This window comes from Heptranchias perlo, chromosome 12, assembly GCF_035084215.1.
Source record: "Heptranchias perlo isolate sHepPer1 chromosome 12, sHepPer1.hap1, whole genome shotgun sequence".
Lineage (NCBI taxonomy): Eukaryota > Metazoa > Chordata > Chondrichthyes > Hexanchiformes > Hexanchidae > Heptranchias > Heptranchias perlo.
Window position 1 is genome coordinate 19,574,713 of NC_090336.1, and position 18,658 is coordinate 19,593,370.

Here is an 18,658-nt window from a genome sequence, read left to right on the forward strand (position 1 = left end):
CAGCTGGGGGGGGGGGGGGGGGAACTTGAGCAGTGGGACCTGTTTTATTTCATTATATATATATTAGAGGGTCGTTCAGGAAAGCAGGGTAGTGGGGAGGGTAATTTAATAATACTCAGTGGTAGTTTTATTTAATAATTTTTAGCAATGCTAGTGGGCAGCTTGGGCAGATGAACGTGGCCAGAGTCCCCATTTTTATCTTTGAGCCAGGGGCGGGGAGCAGAGATGAATGCCTTCTGGAGCAGAAGCAGTAGCTGAAATATCGAGAAGGGTCGGAGGCTCAATTTAAAAATAATTACTTTTTGACTTGGGGCCTGAAGCGTGCAGTGCTGGGGGTCCATTTTTTCTATAAGAACTTCAGCTGGAGGGCTTCAGGAGCAGGCCAAGGATACAGGGAGTGGAGCCACAGGTGAAGCTGGACAGCGGCCTACAAGGCAGCAGGACCAGAGGCTGAGCTGGGCAGCAGAACACGACCGGAGCCCCGTTTGAAAAAAAATTAGACTGGAGGCCTTCAGGACTGGGGTGTGGGATGGGTAAAGGTGCAAAAAGAGTGGGTATTTAAAATATATTTTAAAAGTGGCTTATAGTGTTGTGTGTTTACTGTTTTGTGGGTAGTGTTGCCAACCCTCCAGGGTTAGAGTTAGGGATTGGCCTGGAATCTCCGTGAATTGAAGACTAATCTCCAGGACACTGTTGCAGGCAACCCAGGAGAAAAAAATCATGGGAGCATTAAATAAATTGCGGGTTTTTTTCATTTTCTTTGAACACTTCTGTTTATTAGTTATAAAAATATTGGAGATGAGAAAAAAGCAGTTTGACTGACCGTCGAGAATCATCTCAGAATACGGGGTAGGCCATTTAGGACTGAGATGAGGAGAAATTTCTTCACTCAGAGGGTGGTGAACCTGTGGAATTCTCTACCACAGAAGGCTGAGGAGGCCAAGTAACTGAATATATTTAAGAAGGAGTTAGATAGATTCCTAGACATAAAAGGCATCAAGGGGTATGGGGAGAGAGCGGGAATATAGTATTGAGATAGAGGATCAGCCATGATCATATTGAATGGCGGAGCAGGCTCGAAGGGCCGAATGGCCTACTCTTGCTCCTATTTTCTATGTTTCTACCCAATGGAGTAACAAGGTGTATTTTCACTTTCCAATTGGTGTGGGAAGGCAGGCGACCAATGGCGGGGGTGTGGGGGTGAGGCGGTTGGAGGCAGCAGGTCATGCGATGAAACCTCCAGGAATACATTCAACCAGAGTTGGCAACCCTATTTGTGGGAGGCAGAGAATAGGAAGACGGGAGCGAGGAATGCAACACCATCATCTAACGGCCGAAAGCCTACAATCTCAGTGTGACAAGCAAAATGTTTACCCACAGTTATTCCATTATAAATGTTGACATAAAAGCTTTATTCAAAATAGTGATACAGTAAGGGTAATGTGGCAGTCACAAGGCTTTCACTATAATATATACACACACACACACACAGACTTTCTTACTTTCTCCCTTACCCCTCACTCTGCTAAAGGTGCTGACTCTTGCTGCAGTAAAGCTTCACTGGCAGAAACACCCTCCTGTACCTCACACAAGTTGACAATCTTCTCGTGTGATTCTAGACAATGAACATTGACTAGCTATTTCACCAAAGAGGACATCAGAGACAAATCCAAACCTATCCTTATCTAATCTCTGCACATGCACACTTTCTAAAAATGATCATTAAATCGTGATTCTGCTCCTGCACCATTACCTCGAGAGTCCCCCAAGAATCTGTCCTTGGCCCCCTCCAATTCTCATCGACATGCTGCCCCTTGGCGACATCATCTGAAAACACATCAGATTCCACATGTACGCTAACGACACCCAGCTCTACCTCACCTTCATCTTTCTTGACCCCCATTTGTCACACTGCTTGTCTGACATCCTGCACTGGATGAGCAAAAATTTCCTCCAACTAAATATTGGGAAAACCAAAGCCATTGTCTTTGGTCCCCGTCGCAAACTCCGTTCCCTGGCCACTGAATCCATCTCTCTCCCTGGCCACTGTCTAAGGCTTAAGTAAACCGTTCGCAACCTTGGCGTCCTAATTTGACCGAGATGAGCTTCCGACCACATATCCACTGTTCATCAAGACCGCCTACTTCCACCTCCGTAACATCACATGTCTCTGTCCCTGCCTCAGCTCATCTGCTACTGAATCCCTCATCCATGCCTTGGTTACCTCTAGACTTGATTATTCCAAAGCTCTCTTGGCCGGCCTCCCACCTTCCACCCTCCACAAACTTGAGCTCATCCAAAACTCTGCTGCCCGTATCCTAACTCGCACCAAGTCCCGTTCACCCATCACCCCTGTGCTCGCTGACCTACATTGGCTCCCGGTCCGGGAACGCCTCGATTTTAGAATTCTCATCCTTGTTTTCAAATCCCTCCATGGCCTCACCCCTCCCTATCCCTATAACCTCCTCCAGCCCTACAACCCTCCGAGATCTCTGCGCTCCTCCAATTCTTGGCTCTTGCGTATCCGTGATTTTAATTACTCCACCATTGGCGGCCTTCACTGCCTAGGCCCTAAGCACTGGAATTCCCTCCCTAAACCTCTCCACCTTTCTCTCCTCCTTCAAGACCCTCCTTAAAACTGGTCTCTTTGACCCAGCTTTTGGTCACCTGTCCTGATATCTCCTTATGTGGCTCGGTGTCAAATTTTGTTTGAAAATTGCTCCTGTGAAGTGCCTTGGGACGTTTTACAATGTTAAAGGTGCTATATAAATGCAAGTTGTTGTGATCAGAGGCAGGAATCCTAGCTGATTTTTTTCTTCGCTAGCCTAGCCCAGGGGAACTCAGGTCAACTGTAGCACCCCAACTGCTGTCCCAGCTGAGCTGAGCTAATTCAGCTCAGACTAAAGAGAGAAAACGAGGCTTCCCTGGCCTGTGCAGCTCAGTCCCGCATCATTGGTCTCATCTTTTAAAGGGTACATAAAGACTTAGGGAAGAAATCCTGCAAGAGTGATGGGAGGCTACTGCAGAGCACAATGGGGGAGGGGAGGTAGGGGGGGCAGCGGCGGTGGTGGAAAACATGGAGGGGTGGGGAAGGGGAGGATTGAGTCAGAGTTTCTCCCATTGAACTGAAAAAGCAGCAGGAAAGCTCACAAATTACAGGCAGTAACCAAGGCAATCTGACAAAACAAAACAACATAAATCCCCTATCAGGAAGTTCCATCTGAACAGGATCCCCGAAACAGATAGCCATCTGGGAAAATCTCAGCAATTCCATTTTCTTAAAGTGGCTGCGAGTTTGTGTCTCTGTCTGCTTTTTTGGGTGGTGGGGAGAAACAGCGTCAGAGTCCTGACTGAAAAAATGGCAATTGTATCAACGGGATCACAAAAATAACTGGCTCCCTAGAGCCGGAAAGTTCAATACGAGTTCAGCAACAGTGGCCCTCGACCTGGACAGGTCCATGTGAAACAGGGAGAGATCTTTGGGTTCTAAAGCCGTTCTTGATATAATTTCTCTACTTTTCTCTCCTGCTACCTTGAAGGCAGTGCCTTAACACTGGGACACAAACATCACTTAACTGGAGGAGAGTGTCTCAGCTCTGTCCCCGGAGCGCTGGAGAGAATCCTGTGTATTACAGGCTAACTGGTTACCTATAGCAACAGGACTGTCCAAATTCAAGGCAAACCACAGAGTTGTAATACCACATTGCGGGGGGGGGGGCTCTGTGGTTCAAACAATTTACATTTATATAGATGTAGATGAATATGTCACAGCACTTTATATGAGGGGGACCAACACCAAGAATGGAGGGAAGGAAATTGGAGGGGGAATTGAAAACACAATTAAGGTTTTTAGGGAGCTTTTCAAAACAGAGAGAGGAAACAAGGCAAAGAGAATTCCAGGGGGCAAGCAGTGACCGAAAGATCAGCCTCTGATAGTGAAGTACAGGGAGTGATAAGCAAGCGGTAATCCAGTGTCAGAAGGCGCGGGCTGCATGTGGCTGCAGCAGGTCACTCACACGAGGTGGAGTGAATCCATGGAGGGACCTGAAAGTGAGGATGAGGATCTTAGGTGCACGGAGAACCAGTGGGTCTTTGGAAAGGACAAAGATGATTGGTGCGCAAGCGAAGACTGAAAGCTTGGATCAGCTGAGGTTTGTGAAAGCTGGAGGTGGTGAGGCCACCAAGGACAATGTTGAGAAATTCATCCTCGACATGAAGGAGTCATGGGCCAGAAGTTCAGTAAGGGGAGGAGAGGCAAGGGTAGAAGTGGGCAATGTTTCTGAATTGGATGAGGTCCTGGAGGTGACAAGTGCATGCGCATAAGATTAACCCTTGATTCACCAGTTGATGCAATTCCTACCATAGTCGATTCAGTCACAATCGCAGGACAATCCTGGAGGTTTAATTGTAAATCTAAAAAGAAAGCATTTAATGTGACAGGGTGGGGGGGTATGTAAAAATTTTAATGGTATGTAGATCATTAATATGAACCCAGTATATTACTTCAAGATGATTCAGACATACATTTAAATTCGTGAAAAGTAAATTCAAAATGGTTCCTAAACAAAATTTTCACTTAAAAGTTAATAAATGTTTAGAATAATGTATCAGATAATATCGTAGAGCCAGAAATATTAGAGGAATTCAAAATGCAGTTGAATGTTCAGTTGGATGAACCAGAACACTAGGACAAGCTTGTTGGACCAAATGGCCTTTTCCATATGTCTTTATTTAGGGATAACAGGGCCTGAAACATGGTTGAGAAAAACATAACCAGAAGGTATGTTGCCGTAAAATCCCCATTATAATTCGGGCTCTCTTCCAGCACTTCAAACTTGTGCTCACAGCAAAAGGATTCACCAGTTGGCCTGCACATCAAACCAGCTACTCCCCTCTCCCAAGAGTGTAAACTCAGCAGATGCCTCTTGCTGGACTCACATGAATAGAATTAGCCTCATCATAATAGGTGCAGTCATTTTATTAGACCATCAGAAATGAGATAAACGAATCACCCAGTCATTGGAGGAATCAGGACTGCTGGCTCATTAACACATCAAACCCACCTCTGCCTCAGTGCTGCAGGCTGCTTGTGCGTGTGTGCCTGTGCCCATGTGTGTCTGCGTTTGTGTGTTTTTATAAATTTGCGCAAATTCACTTTGTTTTAAAACACAACCCCATAACATTCCCAAATCCTCTCTGTAAAGAAAAAAGATCAAAAAGCCTGAAACGTGACAGAAGATTTCGCACCGGTGACTATGTAGGATGGCCACCATGCTCTCCTGTCATGTCCAAAATGCAGGAAATACTGCTCTATCATGCCATTACATTCAGGCTAAAACCAATAGTCAGTCTTATTTACAAGTAAGATAATTACAAAGAGGCAGAAGAAGACAAGTAACCAGTAGTACAATGCTTGACTTATACAACACTGAAACTGTTCCAAACAATAAAGAACCCAAAATCTTAATAATTTTTTCAACACCTTTCAACTGATTCCCCGATAAAATGTTGCACGGCCAATGATGCCAAGGAGTCCTCTTTAGTTGTTTCATGCAGAATGGGCAGTGCATGCAATAGCTCAGTAATATTCCTGTCAATACTTTGAAGTCTGAACAAGCCCATTTGAAGATCAAACCTATTCTTCACAACGATCAGGCATCAAGAAAGTCGCCCTTTCAACCACTCAAGTTGATAAGGTGTGAACAGTAGACTGCTGAAGGATCAGACCAGAGACAAGAGGGAGGGTTTTGCTCTGAATTTAAGACCATTTTCCAGTGGCCGGGTAAGAGCGGAGTATTAGATGGGGACCTGTCCCCCTGGGCTGGTGCCCTTTTCTGGTCCCCGGCTTCACCATGGCGATATTCCAGCGTCACCTCTGCCGGATGCTAGGAACACTCCATCCAAAAAAGGCAGGAGTAACCAAATAAGGCAGAAATGATGGGAGCGATGTCATAGGTCTCAATTTCCATCATTACCACCAAAGCCACGTTGGGCCCAGGCAATGCCCATCTACAACCGGTGCCTGGCATTGCCAAGGCCAGTCACAGCCTTTTCAAAATTAAACGGCCTATCACAGAAACTGCAATCAACCATGAGATAATCGATTTGTAGTACCCTACCAGTGCTTTGTGTGGGATCTGTCGGAGGCCAGACAGTTTTCCCTGACATGGCCTCTTTATGCTGCTGCAAGCACCACAATCCTGCAGCAACAGTGAGTCTCTGTACTCTCCTCTAATGGGCTCCCCAGCAGAGGCTGAAACTCCAACAGCCAAGCCAAAAGTACTTATTTAACACTCACCCAGGAAACTTTGGGTCAGTGGTACATTTATCGGGCGGGTAGAAGTCCCAGCCGACCCCCATGTAGCCATCACGGAGGAAAGGCTTTGTCGATTGGCTTCCCCGAATCTACAAATTAGCAAGCATCACAATCTCAAAGGCGATGGACTTTTTGTAATCTTTTCACTTATGAACACGAGCAATGACATCCAATGAGAGAAACCAGCTAGGCCTCATGATCTCCACGGAAAAGTAGATATCACTAGATTTTTTTTCATATATTGGCTTCCCTTGATCACCAAGGCAAAGAAACTCCTTTTCAAAGATAAACCTAATCTGAAGCCAATCTTTAATTGACATTATTCTGCCCATCTAAAGTCATGACATATTTTCTGATTTGAAGGCATGAAGAAGTTCTGGTCCAGTCATATTCTGCTTCAGTAGTTGGTACCAGCCTCACTCAGCTCACGAACCAACCCCAGCCCTGACTGCAGCATCCAAAGATGGCTGCAGGAACAAAGGAGGCGACGCCCATCTTCCCGGTGCTGTATGCCAACAGGAGGCCATTGTAGGCAGAGAGGTTTCTCTATCCAGCCAGCACTGCCACTCCAGAGGAGGCTGTTGCTATCCAGCCTACACTTCAGGCTCAGGGGAGCACACTCCCATCCTGTGTTGCAGGCCCAGAGGGAGTCTCTCTCATATGGCCAATGCAGCAAGCCCAGGCAGAGCGTTACGGACTTGGCAGTTTTTGGGGTTTTTTTTGGGTGTTTTGCCCTGAAGTCAGAACACAACAGAAAGTATACTGCCCCCTCCCACCCCCAAAATTCTGGCAGACCTCTCTGACTTTCTGCTAAGTCCAAAACCATGCGGGTTGGGGAAAAAAAAAAGCACTTTTGTATTGAATATATACCCTTGGCGTTCCGTTTAAATTTTAGAAATTTCTGGTTAATCAACTCAAAAACCAGACTGCTCAGTCCCAGAGAGTTGGTCGACAGCCCTACCTCTGTCACTGTGCAGACTGAAGCTCTGGGCCGGTTTAACATCCCAGTTCCGAGGCTACAGGTCAGTCAGTCAGTCAGTCTCTCTCTTTGCACACAGTACATCGACAGAATGTGCCAATACAGAGAGAATCCTCGTCAAACCATCACCGCGGGGGGTGGAAGATTTCAGTACATATACCTCACACAGGGGCTGACAGGAGTTTGTACAAAACTAATAACTAAAAACAGCACAAATTGGTTATATATAGAACTGAGGGGTCATGGGATACAGAATTTTTCCCACAAGTGCCCTCTGACCCATTAAATCAGGAATAACAAATGCTTTTGGCTAGATTTCCATCAGTCACTGGAGCAGCAAGAAAATCCCTTTGCTAACTTGTTGAGATTATTAAAACACATCTCTTCAATTCTACGGTGCACAATTTCTCAGTAAGTGACTGCTCCGCTCCTCCCAGTCTGTCGATAGCTGCCGCCACGTTCTGCATTACTGACAAGCGGTTTTGCAACTGGAAAGCGCAACGGTGCCCATTTCCTGGAGTCAACTGCAAACTTACACTCCCAGATTCTTTCTAACCAGAGGAGAGGACGAAATCTTGAAATAAAAAACAAGCTTGAAATGCATGAATTATCATAAGAAAGTGGGGAAAGGGGAGAGACCATCCATCTCACCAATGCTGCTCTATCATACACCACATACTATTGTGGACATTTAATCTCCTGAGAAAAAGTTAGTATAAATGAGCGCCGTAGGACGTTTTACTATGTTAAAGTTGCTATATAAATGCAAGTTGTTGTTACATAGAAAGACACAGAATGTGCAGCACAGAAACAGGCCATTCGGCCCAACTGGTCCGTGCCTGTGTTTATGCTCCACATGAGCCTCCTCCCACCCTTCTTTATCTAACCCTAACTTAGAGAAGTTATTTTAAACTTGTATAGAACCTTGGTGAAATCACAGTTGGAGTACTGCACACAGTTCTGGTCTCCATATTATAACAGCGATGTAGAGGCATTGGAGAAGGTGCAAAAAAGATTCATAAGGATGATACTAGAACTGAGAGGATATACTCATCAGGAAAGGCTGAACAGACTGGGGCTCTTTTTTCTAGAAAAGAGAAGGCTGAGGGGTGACCTGATAGAGGTCTTTAAGATTATGAAGGGGTTTGATAGGGTAGATGTAGAAAAAATGTTTCCGTTTGTGGAGGAGTCCAAAACTAGAGGCCATAAATATAAAATAGTCACTACTAAATCCAATAGGAAATTCAGAAGAAACTTCTTTATCCTAGAGTGGTAAGAATGTGGAACGCGCTACCACAAGGAGTAGTTGTGGCAAATAGCATAGATGCTTTTAAGAGGAAGCTAGTTAACCACACGAAGGAGAAAGAAATGGAAGGATACGTTGATAAGATTAGATGAAGTAGGGAGGGAGGAGGCTCGTGTGGAGCATAAACGCCGGCATAGATCAGTTGGGCTGAATGACCTGTTCCTGTGCTGTAGACTCGATGTAGCATAAACTTATAAACTTCTATTCCTTTCTTCCTCATATGTTTATCTATGCTTTTCACCTCAACTACTCCTTGTGGTAGCGAGTTCCACATTCTAATCACTCTGCTATTTTAACAAATCAAATTGGCAAGGGTAGCCTGGAGGACGAGTTGATGGAATGCATTCGAGACAGTTTCCAAGAACAAAACATCATAGAACCAAGGGAACAGGCTGTTTTAGATCTTGTACTGTGTAATCAGACAGGATTAATTAGTAATCTCACAGTAAAGGATCCTCTAGGGAACAGTGATCATAATATGGTGAATTTCACATTGAGTTTGACAGTAAAGTAATTAAGTCAGAAACTAGAGTTTCAAACTTAAATGTAGCTAATTACATAGGTCTGAGGGGTGAGTTGGCTTAGATTGGAAAATTAGATTAAAGGGTATGACAGCAGATAAACAATAGCCAACATTTAAAGAAATATTTAAATATTCTCAACAAATATACATTCCATTGAGAAATAAAAACTCTAAAAGTGATCCATCCATGAATAACTAAAGAAGTTAACGATAGTATTAGATTAAAAGATGAGGCCTAAAATGTTGCCAAGAAGAGTAGTAAACCTGAGGATTGGGAGAGTTTTAGAAACCAGCAAAAGACGACCAAAAAATTGATAAAAAAGGGAGAAAATAGAATATGGAAGTTATCTAGCAAGAAACATAAGAACGGATTGTAAAAGCTTCTAAAATTTTTAAGAAGGAAGAGAGTAGCAAAAGTAAACGTTGGTTCCTTAGAGGCTGATACAGGAGAAATTATAAAGGGGAATAAGGAAATGGCAGAGACATTAAACAAATATTTTGTATCTGTCTTCACATTAGAAGGCACAAAAAGCATACCAGAAATGGTGGGAAACCAAGGGGCTAAAGAGAGTGAGGAACTTAAAATAATTAATATCAGCAGAGAAAAAGTACTGGAGAAACTAATGGGACTAAAAGCCGATAAATCCCCTGGACCTGATGGCCTACATCCTAGGGTTCTAAAAGAGGTGGCTGCAGAGTCAGTGGATACAGTAGTTATGATCTTCCAAAATTCCCTCGATTCTAGAACGGTCCCAGTGGATTGGAAGGTAGTAAATGTAACCCCACTATCCAAGAAAGGAGGGAGAGAGAAAACAGAGAACTACAGGCCAGTTAGCCTGACATCGGTCATGGGGAAAATGCTAGAATCCATTATTAAGGAAGTGGTAATAGGGCACTTAGAAAATCATAATATGATTAAGCAGAGTCAACATGGTTTTATGAAAGGGAAATGTGTCAGGCACATTTATTAAAGTTCTTTGAGGATGTAACTAGCAGGGTAGGTAAAGGGGAACCAGTAGATGTAGTATATTTGGATTTTCAAAAGGCATTCAATAAAGTGCCACATAAAAAGTTCTTATGCAAGATAAGAGGTCCTGGGGTTGGAGGTAACATATGGATTGAGGATTGGTTAATGGACAGAAAACAGAGAGTAGGGATCAACGGGTCATTTTCGGGTTGGCAGGCTGTAACTAATGGGGTGACACAAGGATCAGTGCTTGGGCCTCAGCTATTTACAATCTATATTAATAACTTAGATGAAGGGAGCGAGAGTAATGTATCCAAGTTTGCTGACGATACAAAGGTAGGTGGGAAAGTAAGCTGTGGGGAGAACGCAAAGAGTCTGCAAAGGAATATAGGCAGGTTAAGTGAGTGGGCAAGAAGGTGGCAGATGGAGTATAATGTGGGGAAATGTGAGATTATTCACTTTGGTAGGAAGAATAGAAAAACAGAATATATTTTAAATGGTGAGAAACTATTAAATGGTCGTGTTCAGAGAGATTTGGGTGTCCTCGTACAAGAAACACAAAGTTAGCATGCAGGTACAGCAAGCAATTAGGAAGGCAAATGGTTGGCTTTTATTGCAAGGGAGTTGGAATACAAGAGTAAGGAAGTCTTACGACAATTGTACAGGACTTTGGTGAGACCTCACCTGGAGTGCTGCATACAGTTTAGGTCTCCTTATCTAAGGAAGGACATACTTGCCTTAGAGGCGGTGCAACAAAGGCTTACTAGATTAATTCCTGGGATGAGAGGGTTGTCCTATGAGGAAAGATTGAGTAGAATGAGTCCATACTCTCTGGAGTTTAGAAGAATGAGGTGATCTCATTGAAACATATAAAATTCTGAGGGGGCTTGACAAGGTAGATGCTGAGAGGTTGTTTCCCCTGGCTGGAGAGTGTGGAACTAGGGAGCATAGTCGCAGGATAAGGGGTCAGCCATTTAAGACTGAGATGAGGAGGAATTTCTTCACACAGAGGGCTGTGGATGCTGAGTTGTTGAATATGTTCAAGGCTGAGATAGATAGATGTTTGGACTCTAGGGGAATCAAGGGATATGGGGATCGGGCAGGAAAGTGGAGTTGAGGTCGAAGATCAGCCATGATCTTATTGAATGGCGGAGCAGGATCGAGGGGCTGTACGGCCTACACCTGCTCTTATTTCTTATGTTTCTTACCACACTCTGGGTAAAGAGGTTACTCCTGAATTCCCTATTGGATTTATTAGTGACTATCTTATATTTATGGCCCCTAGTTTTAATCTCCCCTGCAAGTGGAAAGATCTTCTCTACCTCCAGTTGCTGTAAATACTCCCTGGTCCCCAAAGGTAGACAAGCAAATCTCCTGAATCAAGTCTCCATTAGGGCTGCTTTATTCCAGAAAATAAATACTGTCCAAGAGGTAACCTCCTCCCTGTGTTGTTTTCATAGTATTTATTAGGGGAATACTTCAGATGCCCTCCCCAGGTGATATTCCCATTCATCTCCCCATTCTCTCACACCACTAGGCTCAGTCTCCTGAAAGCATCAGCATTCAGTCTAACTGCAAGTCAACCAAAGATAGAACAGAATAATACACAAAGGTTGGGCAATGTGGAGCTTTAAAAAAAAAACAGGGACGATAGGGCAGACTGGGTGGGGGAGGGGGGGGGGAAGAAAGGGGAAGCAGATAGATTCAATCTGTTGCCAGGTTATAATGGCCCACGTTCAAATCAGCACTACCGTGAAACTGCTCCCCAACAGGGAGCTCTGCTTTTGCTGCCTCCGATTCGCAACGCAGAAAATGGGACAGAATACACTGACTGGGCTGCAAATGACTTTGAACCCGATTTGACCTGTGCAGCTCAGTGGAAACACTGGTCTCGGTTTAGGCTGCAGCAGGCGAGAGCCCTCCTCCTCCACAAAAAAAAAAGTTTAACAAAAGGAAAAGAAGCTGATTCCTTTTAGCTGGCTGGCTGAAGTGACTTGGAAAGGGTTCACATCAGACTGGAGAGGAATGCATTGCAGGGAAAATTAGACATTGTGCACCAGCTGGGATCTGAACACTGCCAGCCAGCATTGACCTCCTTCCCCGTGTCAACTCCTACAATCAATCACCTCCAGGAATTACCCAAATAAATACACAGCCTCTCTTCTCCCCCTGCCCCTCCACAGTTAGTGCTCCACACTATACACCCACTTCCTCCCAGTGCTCCAAATGGGGCCTCCCACCACCCCCACCCTGAGCTAATACTCTACCCTGTAACCCTCTTCCTCCCCATGGTCCACACAGTGTCCATCTCCCTCTCCCCCAACTAGTGCTGAACACTGTACCCCCACCATACACTGTCATGCCAAAATTACAGTTGCCAAAATTGAGTCTGAGATGAACAATCAGAGTGACTGGACTGCAACTTTGTGGCTGCATCAAGAAGCCAGGCAGCCCCCTCCACACACTGCAGTTTATTTCATAATTAACCCTCTGACACTATGATTTCCCCCCCGCACCCCACTTGAATTCCGGCAAAAGAAAGAATAGGCAGAATTAGCTGAGCAGATCCCAGCTTTCTCACGTCAAAAATAAAACTGGAATTGTTCATGATGAAAATAAACATTGGGTTTAATCAGTAAAATATTTTTTGGAAGAAACAAATATAAATCGTTGGAATTAAGAAATACTTAACAGCTATCTTCAGAAAAGAATAATGCTAAATAGAGTTGACATACACCATAAGCTACATCCTGACCCTGAAGAACTTCCTTCAGCTGTGTGTACGTGCTACAGGTGACTCAAGGTGTGGCCTCTGCCAATGCTGCTCATTGGTACGTTGTGATCATAAAGTGTTCCTAGTGTCAAAACAAGGAAAAGCAGTTGCATGTCTCATATCAGAACTGTGGCGCGCTCATGTTGATACTTCCAGATAGTAACTAGTTTAACCATCAAACGAGAAGCTTATTTACAACCAATACCCTGGGTTCATATTAAGATCTGATTTTTTTTTAAATTAAACTTATTTATGACACCAGAGAACCACACAATTCCCAACTGAGAGAGGAAACTAGAGTTGGTTCCCACTCAGCCTGAACATTCAGGATCTGACACCGAAGAACCCCCCTCCCCTCCCACCCACTTACCTCTCGATTCAGGGTCCAACACCAGGGAACCCCGCTCTACCCTGTATCCAGAGTCTGACAACAGAGTCATTTGCTCACCCCTCCATTCATGACCTGTCACCTCAGAGTGCCCCTTTGACCTCTCCTCAGGGTTTGATACTCTAGATCCTTGGTTGAACCCTTGACATTTTGGGACCAATATCTGTAATATCAGTGCTCTCTGGTGCTCTGGCCTAGTCATTTATTCCTTACCAGGAGTAACACCTATGTGCGCAGAAGTGACTTGAAAACAATGATAAATAAAATACTATCGATGCTGGAAACCAGAAACAAGGACAGAAAATGCTTTCAGTCAGCATCTATGGAAAGAAAGTTCTGAAGAACGGTCTGTATCTAAATCGTAAAGCTGTCTGTTCTCTCCACAGGTGCTGACTGGCCTGCTGTGTGTTTCCAGAACTTTCTATTTTTGTGACCAGACTAATAATCCAACTACCTAGGCTGACTCACTCCATCCCAGCGTGAAGCTTTGGCTGATAATTAGGGGGTGGGGGGAGGGGGAAATGTTGGACAGATTACTCGGTGTACAATATAAAGGGAGCGATGGCTGGATTGCTGCTGAGTCGCTGCTCTCAGAGAAAACTCTATTATCCATTATTACATCCTGCATTCCCACTGTTCAAATGGCTCAGACACAGGAAAGCAATAGTAGCCAAGGTCAAAGTCCTCAATGCTTGAAACTAGGCCAAGAATTTGGGAAAGTTCCAAGAGCTGGATTTGTGATCCCTGTTTTCCAGTTAAGTCATTAAAGAGGCAGCATTTCCCCTCTGCATAGAAGGGCCAAAATACAAGGACGAGGAGGCTACACAGAGAGGAAAGATTCATCTAAGCTCAAGGCACGGACCAGATCGTTCATGTTGGCTGCTGGAGGTTTTGCTCTTCAACGGATACAATACCTACAGCTGTGCATTGGGTATAATACCTACGCTGGGGAGGGTATTGTACACCCACTGCATAATGTGAATGAGTTACTGCTAACGATTGTCTCAATTTGGGAGCAGGTTACTGGCCTTACTGCCTTTGTGACAAATGAAACTTCGCATTTGTAATTTTGCATTGTTTGCCTATTTTGTGATATGCTTTTGAGTGGTTGGGGACGATTGAATCCTTTTTAGTTATGTGGGTGTGAATGAGAGTACAAAAGCAAGACCAGAAGAGGAAGGGGTTGACTTAAAGGAGGGAAACTGTGGAAGGCCTCTACCATCATTGGAGTAAGTGGGGTAGATTCTCAACTTGACACACCTAAGCATAAAACTGGCATTGTGGACCGGCCACCCATTATAGAAACCACAATGGGAATGAATGTCGGGCAGCTTTTATAACAGGCTACCAATCCACAATGCCAGTTTTACACCCGGCCACAAGTTGAAAATCTACCCCAATGTGTCCAAGATGAGTCAAGTGACTTATTGGGGGTAATTTTAACCCCAAGAACGGGTGGGTTGCGGGCAGGTGGGGAGTCAAAATAGTTGATTTTTGGAGCGGGACCAACACGCTCACTTCCGGCTTAAACCCAGGCGTGTCCGTATATGCGTGTCAACGCAAAACCCAGAAGTCCCGTCCCCACTTAAAGCCGGCCGGCCAATACTTAAAGGGGCAATGTACCTCATTGCGATAGTTGAGGCACTTAACTTTTTTTGTGTATTAGAAACATCAAACAAACTTAACCTTACCTGTTCAGGTGAAAGCACTGCTTGTGGGCCCAGAGAGACAGGAGTGCTTCGTCCAGGCCCAATAAGCTCACCTGGCAGGATCGGCCGCCCCCATCCCCAAACCCCCCCCACCCCCCCGATCTTCTCCAAGGCCCATCAGATATCTTCCATGTCCCCTCACCTCCCCCCACCCCTCCGATTTCTTCCACAGCCCACGATCAATCTCTCCCACCCTCCTCTCTCTCCGATTCGCAGCTCCTTTCCCTTCAGACAAGCAGCCAGCCTGTCAATCAGGCTGCCTGGGGCGTGGGACCCGGAAGCACAAATACTTACCTTCAATTGAGCTGTGATCGCAGATTGTGACGCACTCATTTGGCTTCCGGACTCTCCCGTGCGAATATCTACGGACACGCTGGGTTCCCGGCTGTGAGCTAAAATCATGCCCATTATCTCAGGTCAAAGTCGGATTCAAGTAGAAACACTCCACAAACTGCTCATCCTCCCCATCCTTTGCCCTACTTGGGTAAGGTACATTGTTAACTACCTTTGACTTTTGGTTTGCTGAGAAATTCTCTATAATTATTGAATAAGTAGATTGTTAGAGAGGCTGACCTGATTAAATCAATTAGTTGGTGAATAAAAGGAAGAACGAGAAACAGCAAGAGAAAGAGAGAGAGAGAGAGAAAAAGAGAGAGAGAGAAAGAAAGAAGAGCAAGAGAAAGAAATCAGATTTCCCCACTTTCTCTCATTTAGTGTCTACATATGCTGTTTCCTCCCTGCTCCATTGTGAGTGAGAGGCTAGCAGGTCTCTGCTGCTCTATAATGGTTGCTGGATACAATGGCAGGTGTCACTGTGGTTTATACTGACTCCCCTGATTGAGCTCAGCTTGTTGCTTCCCCACAGGGCACTGGTTAAGGTCAGGGCTCAACTTATGGAAGATCAGGAGCCTGTGGCCTACCACCCCATAGAACTCTGCATCAGACACCATAGAGCTGTTTTTAGAGCAACGGCAACTCAGCATTTGGGTCAAAGTTGGTTTTAAAAAAAACACAAATTAGGAATATTCTCTTCACTCTGTTTCCGTCCACCTGATAAAAAACCTGGCAACAGGTAAGGACAATCTATACACCTCTTCACCCACAGCTGAACTCAGCAATACCTGTCTGGTCCCTGTAGCCACTGGTGATGTCCTAAAATTCAATATATCTATATATAATCTTAGCAATGCCCCCCCCCCCAACAAGCAGGAGACCCTGGCACAGGCTGCCCCAAGTTAAACGCTACTCAGCACGAAGTCTGTAACTTTCCACACACACATCACCAAGATAAAAAATACAGGGGCTACCATACCAATCAGCTATAAGAGGCCACACGGGCCTAGTTAGCTTCCCTCACTCCTATAATCAATAAGCTATTAAGCCCAAGCTTGTCATCATCAAATCACAGCTTCCTGACCTACCCCATCTTCCCTTCTGGTCTTTTCAACTTTGGGGGTGTCGCGGACAATAGACCTCGGTCCCTCAGTTAGATTTCTAATACTTCAAAAAACCCTCAGATACACTTCATTGCCATTATTACAGCCTTCATTGGCCTGATGTGATTATTCTTAAAGAAAAAGTTTACATTGATCAAAGATGAGCCAACCACGAACAGTCTAACATGGTAATGAACAGACATCAGAGACAAGCTCAGCACCTTCCGACAGGACCACCTCTGCAGAGAAGCTCACAGTGCCACGATCTCAGTGAGCTGACGTACCAAGGCTGACGCTGTGTTGCGATGGCCATCGGAGCATCCAGGCTGATCGAGTGATGAGGTGGCATTTTATATCCAGCACCCTGTGACTGCACAGCCAAGTGACTGCAGGAAATAATTACACCATATGTCACTTTTCTGGGATCAGAGCCTGCCCTGGGGAGGAGGTCAATGAGTCCCAGATCTGATCAGGCAAAGACAATTAGAGAGAGGAGAGAAGGGGAAGACACCGTGTCATCGTCAACAGTAGCACTTTCGCCTCTGAGTTGGAAGGTCATGAGCTCATGCCCCACTCACGAGACTTGAGCGCATAATCTAGGCCAACAATTGAGTGCAGTACTGGGAGAGTGCTGCACTGTCAGAAGTGCCGTCTTCCGGATGGAAGATTAAACCAAGGCCCCTTCTGCCCTCTCGGGTGGACGTAGAAGATCCTATGGCACTATTGGAAGACGAGCAGGGCAGCTCTCGCCAACATTTATCCCTCAACCAACACCTAAAACAGACGATGATCTGGTCATTATCTCATTGCTATTTGTGGGACCTTGCTGTGTGCAAATGGGCTGCCGTGTTTCCTACATTACATCAATGACTACACTTCAAAAAGTATTTCATTGGCTGGAGAGCGCTTTAGGTTGTGAAAGGCACAGTATAAATGGATGTTCTTTCAATCTTTCTATGAATGCCGCATGGCTGCTCCCTGCAGCCAATCTGACAGACATAGCGTGCTGCTTCTAGCCGTGTTTGTGTCTCCGGTGTGAGGGAATTAAAGATCTCACCCCAAAGATCTGTAGGATGCTGACAGTAGTGTAAGTCCCACCCATCACACTCTCTCAGTGGCTACATAAACTCTGACACTGAAGGCTTCACTTTCAAACAATCTCAGGGCCACTCTGAAGTTCCATGTTCCTTACCTCGACCCTCCCAAAAAGCCCCACACCACTAACTGTACTTGCTTTGCCCTCTTCTTACCCCTCCTCCTCCCCAGTACATAGTCCATTCCCAGCTCAGCGACCACATTCTCTCCCTTTTGACACCAGCAGTAGCAGAGTGTGCTGACCTCAGTTCCCCAAGATCAGTCGCGGTAAATGGGCGAGCAGGCAGCCAACAGGGTGAGTCAAAAGATGGAGGGGTAACCTCTACCCTATCTGTGACGTGTTATTATTTCAGCTTTTCACTCTTTGTTTGAAGAGACGTAGTGGCTGTCGGACACTCACTGCATGATGGGAACCACAGCTAAATGTGGAATCTGTCTGAGGAATCATACTGTAACCCACACTGTCCCAACGACACTGTTACAACTGTATCCCACACTGTCCCAACGACACTGTTACAACTGTATCCCACACTGTCCCAACGACACTGTTACAACTGTATCCCACACTGTCCCAACGACACTCTCACAACTGTAACCCACACTGTCCCAACGACACTCTCACAACTTATCCCACACTGTCCCAACGACACTCTCACAACTTATCCCACACTGTCCCAACGACACTCTCACAACTTATCCCACACTGTCCCAACGACACTGTTACAACTGTATCCCACACTGTCCCAACGACACTGTTACAACTGTATCCCACACTGTCCCAACGACACTGTTACAACTTATCCCACACTGTCCCAACGACACTCTCACAACTTATCCCACACTGTCCCAACGATACTCTCACAACTGTAACCCACACTGTCCCAACGACACTGTTACAACTTATCCCACACTGTCCCAACGACACTCTCACAACTTATCCCACACTGTCCCAACGACACTCTCACAACTGTAACCCACACTGTCCCAACGACACTGTTACAACTTATCCCACACTGTCCCAACGACACTCTCACAACTTATCCCACACTGTCCCAACGACACTCTCACAACTTATCCCACACTGTCCCAACGAAACTCTCACAACTTATCCCACACTGTCCCAACGACACTCTCACAACTTATCCCACACTGTCCCAACGACACTC

The 18,658-nt window shown here is 45.3% G+C and overlaps 1 protein-coding gene across 2 annotated transcripts in view; it reads right to left on the minus strand.

Annotated features, from left to right (window-relative positions):
* The window catches only part of LOC137327857 (protein phosphatase 1 regulatory subunit 12A-like), a 197,146-nt gene that overhangs the window by 119,885 nt on the left and 58,603 nt on the right, over positions 1-18,658 (minus strand). The window lies entirely within an intron of this gene.